This window comes from Aquarana catesbeiana, linkage group LG03, assembly GCF_042186555.1.
Source record: "Aquarana catesbeiana isolate 2022-GZ linkage group LG03, ASM4218655v1, whole genome shotgun sequence".
NCBI lineage: Eukaryota > Metazoa > Chordata > Amphibia > Anura > Ranidae > Aquarana > Aquarana catesbeiana.
In genome coordinates this window covers 731,377,332-731,383,331 of record NC_133326.1, presented here as the reverse complement: position 1 = coordinate 731,383,331, position 6,000 = coordinate 731,377,332, and the positions used below count along the sequence as shown (strand labels likewise).

The 6,000-nt window shown below is 46.8% G+C and overlaps 1 protein-coding gene across 1 annotated transcript in view; it reads left to right on the top strand.

Annotated features, from left to right (window-relative positions):
- The first annotated feature begins 374 nt into the window (after positions 1–374).
- The window catches only part of LOC141133818 (phospholipid scramblase 3-like), a 43,956-nt gene continuing 38,330 nt past the window's right edge, over positions 375–6,000 (top strand). Inside the window, exon 1 of the mRNA XM_073623375.1 lies at positions 375–605. The gene's annotated coding sequence lies outside the window, so the exon portion shown is untranslated. The remainder of the gene's footprint in view (positions 606–6,000) is intronic.

Here is a 6,000-nt window from a genome sequence, read left to right as displayed (position 1 = left end):
CCCGACATACAGGACAAGAGAAATAGTACTGTGCAGAGTCCATATTATTATTATTCAGGATTTATATAGCGCTGACAGTTTATGCAGCGCTTTACAACATTAGGGCAGACAGTACAAGTACAATACAATTCAATACAGGAGGAATCAGAGGGCCCTGCTCGTTAGAGCTTACAATCTAGGAGATCAGAGGGCCCATATATACAGAATAAGAACAGATACCGAGAATTACACCCGGCATACAGGACAAGAGAAGTAGTACTGTGCAGAGTCCATACATACAGAATAAGAACAAATACCGAGAATTACACCCGACATACAGGACAAGAGAAGTGGTACTGTGCAGAGTCCATACATACAGGATAAGAACTATGTTTCGCATTTCATGCTTTCCTACGTGGGAAACGAAGGAGGAATCCAGTGCAGGATTTCCGGATAACCTTGGAAGTTTGCAGTCTGAGCCGGGTTTTGCTTCTCACTTGTTACCAGCAGCACGTGAGATAAACAAGGAAGGACTGGAGGAGGGGGGATCTGGGTTGGGACTCAGGAAGTCAATACATAAGAGAGTGCGAGACGCTTGGAAATCGCTCTGTAAGAGGAAGAAAAAGGTTTGTAAAATGTTTGTTTTTTTTAGTTGGTGACGGGAGAAACCCTTCCCTGTCAGAGAGGAATCTGTACTGCGTAGTTAGTGTCCGGATGGAGAGGATTTGTTTTCTGTTTTGTCTGTTTTATGTGAAAGCTTTAAAAGAAAAAACTGACAACAAGTCAGAAGAATAAGAAATGACCTGCTGTTTGGATTGCCTTTTTCCCAGGGAAGGTGATCCCCACTAGAGATACAAAGTAACATTGTTTATAAACATTGATCAGACGGGAGATAGAGAGATACAAAGTAACATTCTTTATAAACATTGATAAGACGGGAGATAAAGAGATACAAAGTAACATTGTTTATAAACATTGATAAGACGGGAGATAAAGAGCTACAAAGTAACATTCTTTATAAACATTGATTGGACTAGAGATAGAGAGATACAAAGTAAAATTGTTTAGAAACATTCATCAGACAGAAGATAGAGAAATACAAAAACTCATGCTCCGGTCGAACCGTTCGCCCATCCCTAGTGACATCATGTGGGATGGACTGGCGAGGAAGGCCAGAGGGGGATCAGCACACCAGAACAAGTAGATCTGTCACAGAAACGTATTGGTGGGGGACAGCGGCCATTTGTTTGTACTGTTGGAATATCGGTGAGGGGTCACACTGGACACTTTTGCTGCTATTATGCTCTATGCTTGCTGGGTGCCCCGTGTGCCCCTGTGCCTTTTATGAAGGGGTGGGTCTCCCTCCAGGCTCACCCGCCCTCTGCCTATCCATTATAATGCGTGTGCTTCTACTATGGAGGCTCTCATAATTTTTAGAGCTAGGACTGCGGCTAATAATGGGGTGCCTTGTCGCAGCCTCCACAGCTTATGCATGTATTTGTAAGGGAGTGCAAACTAAACCCCCCCCCCCCCCTTTATTTATTTATTTTTTTTTTTTACGCATACTGTTAGGATAATTTGGTTGCAGGCTGGCTAGGAATTTTCTTTTGGTTTTGTTTGACATGCGTTGCCTTTCTTTGTGCTCCTTGCTTTGATGGCCATATCTAGGTGGGGGAAGTGGCCATTTGTTTGTACTGTGACAGCAACTTCCCTGTGCCGCTCTGCATGTGGAGGAAACCACTTCTGTCCCATAGACTGGTGCCCCCCAGTACTGTGCCCCGCTGCCCCCCCTATTATTTGCCCTCCTGACCCCCAGTACAGTATCCCCCTGTACTTTTCCATTCTGACTCCCAGTACTGTGCCATGTTGCCCCCCATGTACTTTGCTTTCCTGACCCCTACCCTAGTACTGTGCCCTGGTGTTCCCCTCTACTCTGCCCTTCTGACCCCCCGGTATTGTGCCCTGTTGCCCCCCCTGTATTTTGCCCTCCTAACCCCCAGTACTGTGCGCTGGTGACCACCTGTACTTTGCTCTCCTGACCACTCCAGTACTGTGCCCTGGTGACCACCTGTACTTTGCCCTCCTGACCCCCCCAGTACTGTGCCCTGGTGCCCCCAAGTACTTTGCCCTCCTGACCCCTCTGTACTTTTCCCTTTTGACCCCCAGTACTGTGCCATGTTGCCCCCATGTACTGTGCCTTGGTGTCCCCCTTTATTCTGCCCTTCTGACCCCCCAGTATTGTGCCCTGGTGCCCTCCTGTACTTTTTCCCTCCTGACCTCACAATATTGTGACCTGGTGCCCCTCTGTACTTTTACTTCCTGACCCCTCAGTAATTTAACCTCGTGCCCCCCTGTACATATCCCTCCTTACCCCTCAGTAATTTACCATCTTACCCCCAGTACTGTGCCCTAGTGCCCTCCTGTACTTTTTTTTTTTTGTCCTGACCTCCCAATATTGTGTCCTGGTCCCCCCTGTACTTTACCCTCCTGACCCCACACACCCTTGACCTTGTCTTCTCTATCTTTATCTATGCACTCCGTGCAACCTCTCCAATCCTCTCCCACTCTCTGATCACTACCTTTTATTAGTTTTACTCTCTCCCTGTCTTCCACCTCTTCTCCCTCCAACTGCCTAACAGTTACCCGTAGAAACCTTAACGCTTCTCTTCTTCACTCTGCTACTGATCACCTCTATGAGCGAAAACGAAACCGATCACCGAGCTTTTGTTTACATCATGTGATCACCTGTCATTGGCTGACAGCTGATCACATGGTAAGGGGACGTGACCGGCCCCTTACTCGGATCTGTGATCATCCGAGTCTCCGTGACTCGGTGATCACAGCGCACACACCGCGCGCCCTGCAGGGTGCACGCGGTGCGCGTGCACAGGGGAGGACGTCCCATGACGGCCTCCCAGAAATTGAGGTCCGTGCTGTGGCCGTCATTCGGCTATGGCCCAGACCTCAAGTGGTTAAATCTGCCCTCCTAAAATACTATTCCTGTCTCCACACTGCCAAACAGACCCATTTTATCACACTCATTAACAACTTCTCATCCAGTCCACGTCAACCCTTCTCTACCTTTTAACGCTCTACTCCAGGGATCCTCAAACTACGGCCCTCCAGCTGTTGCAGAACTACAAATCCCATGAGCCATTGTAAAACTCTGACATTCACAGACATGACTAGGCATGTTGGGAATTGTAGTTCCTGAACACCTGGAGGGCTGCAGTTTGAAGACCCCTGCTCTACTCTGTCCTCCACTGCCTCCACCCTCTAATTCACTCACTGCCCAGGAGATCGCCAATCACTTCAAAAATAAGATTGATACAATTCATGAGTAGGGATGGGCTATCTGTTCGAGTCAAACATGAGTTAGACTCGAACATCGGCTGTTCGTCAGTTCGCTGAACAGCGAACAATTTGGGGTGTTCGCGGCAAATTCGAAAAGCCGCGGAACACCCTTTAAAATTCTATGGGAGAAATCTAAAGTGCTAATTTTAAAGGTTAATATGCAAGTTATTGTCATAAAAAGTGTTTGGGGACCCGGGTCCTGCCCCAGGGGACATGTATCAATGCAAAATTGTTTTTTTAGAACGCCGTTTTTTTCGGGAGTAGTGATTTTTTTTTTAATGCTTAAAGTGAAACAATAAAGTGAAATATTCCTTTAAATTTCGTACCTGGGGGGTGTCTATAGTATGCCTGTAAAGGGGCGCATGTTTCCCGTGTTTATAACAGTCCGAGAGAAAAATGACATTTCTAAAGGAAAAAAAGCCATTTAAAAGTGCTAGAGCTAGTGCCGGCTATTAATGAATTGTCGGTCAATACACAAAAAAGTAATTGAAAAATAAAAAAAAATAAAAATGCGTGGGGGTCCCCCAAAATTCCATTACCAGGCCCTTCAGGTCTGGTATGGATATAAAGGGGAACTCCGTGTCAAAATTTAAAAAAGGAATGGCGTGGGGTTCCCCCAAAAATCCACAATTAACCCTTATTCGAGCACGCAACCTGGCAGGCCGCAGGAAAAGAGGGGGGGCGAGAGAGTGTCCCCCCTGCTGAACTGTACCAGACCATATACCCTCAACATGGGGACGATGTACCCATGTTGATGGGGACAAGGGCCTCATCCCCACAACCCTTGTCCAGTGGTTGTGGGGGTCTGCAGGCGGGGGGATTATCGGAATCTGAAAGCCCCCTTTAACAAAGGGGACACCCAGATCCCAGCCCCCCCTATGTGAATTAGTAAGGGGTACATTGTACCCCTACCATTTCACAAAAAGAAAGTGTCAAATTGTTAAAAAAAACCACAGGAGACGGCTTGGGACAAGTCCATTATTTAAAAATTAAAAAAATAAAAAAGAGATTCCAGCTATGTAGTCCAATAAATCCATGCTCCTACTCCAGCGAAGAAATCCAATTCTCGATCTCCAGTGATGGATGATCTCCAGCGAGGAACACGCGCAGGATCCTGCCTCCACCAGAGGCACCCAGCCAATGACGCGGCACCAGCTTGACAGCTCTTATGTAGCTGAGGGTGGGGCCACCCGTCACATGACCCCGTCCCCCTCTGACAAGGGGGAATGCCGGGGTTTCCCAGTGACGTGTACTGGTGACCCCGCCCCCCCACTGATGCAACGAGAATCCTGGCGCCGCGTCATTGGCTGGGTGCCTTCGGTGGAGGCAGGATCCTGTGCGTGTTACTCGCTGGGGTCGCTGGAGATCATCCATTGCTGGAGATCGAAAATTGGATTACATCGCTGGAATAGGAGCATGTATTTATTGGATTACATCTCTGGAATCTTTTTTTATTTTTAATAAAGAACTTGTCCCAAGCCTTCTCCTGTGGTTTTATTTTGACACTTTTTCTTTTTGTGAAATGGTAGGGGTACAATGTACCCCTTACCAATTCACATGGGGGGGGGGGGCGGGATCTGGGTGTCCCCTTTGTTAAAGGGGGCTTCCAGATTCCGATAAGCTCCCTGCCTGCAGACCCCCACAATCACAGGGCAAGGGTTGTGGGGATGAGGCCCTTGTCCCCATCAACATGGGGACATCCTCCCCATGTTGAGGGCTTGTGGCTTGGTACATTTCAGGAGGAGGGGCGCTCTCTCATCCCCCCCCCTCTTTTCCTGCAGCCTGCCAGGTTGCGTGCTCGGATAAGGGTCTGGTGTGGATTTTTGGGGGAACCCCACGCCATTTTTTTTTTTTTTTTTTATTTTGGCACAGGGTTCCCCTTAATACCCATACCAGACCCAAAGGGCCTGATAATGGAATTTTGGGGGACAGTCAATGATTTTTATGTGTATTGACTGACAATTCATTAATAGCCGGCACTAGCGCTGGCACTTTTAAATGACTTTTTTTTCCTTTAGAAATGTCATTTTGCTCTCGGACTGTTATAAACACGGGAAACATGCGCTACTTTACAGGCATACTATAGACACCCCCCAGGTACGAAATTTAAAGGAATATTTCACTTTTATTGTTTCACTTTAAGCATTATTAAAATCACTTCTCCTGAAAAAACAGCCGTTTTTAAAACTTTTTTTTTTTTTTTGCATTGATACATGTCTCCTGGGGCAGGACCTGGGTCCCCAAACACTTTTTATGACAATAACTTGCATATTAACCTTTAAAATTAGCACTTTAGATTTCTCATGTTCGTGTCCTATAGACTTTAAAGGTGTTTGAACAAATTTTTTGCTTGTTCGCATGTTCTGGATGCGAACCGAACAGGGGGGTATTCATGAGAAGATCTCCAATGTGCAGAAACCTCCCCCTACTCAACACTCCATGTCCACAGATACAAACATTACTTCCTTCATTCAACCTTGCTAGTAACAAGGTTGCTAAACTTTTATCGAACACTCATCTAACCACCTGCCCCCTGGATCCTGCTCCCTCGCAAATACTACGCACTTCCTCTGACTTGATTCTACACTTTCTAGCTCACATCTTCAACCTCTCCCTCTCTTGTGGCATCTTCCCCAACTCTCCAAAACATGGACTAATCACCCCTAT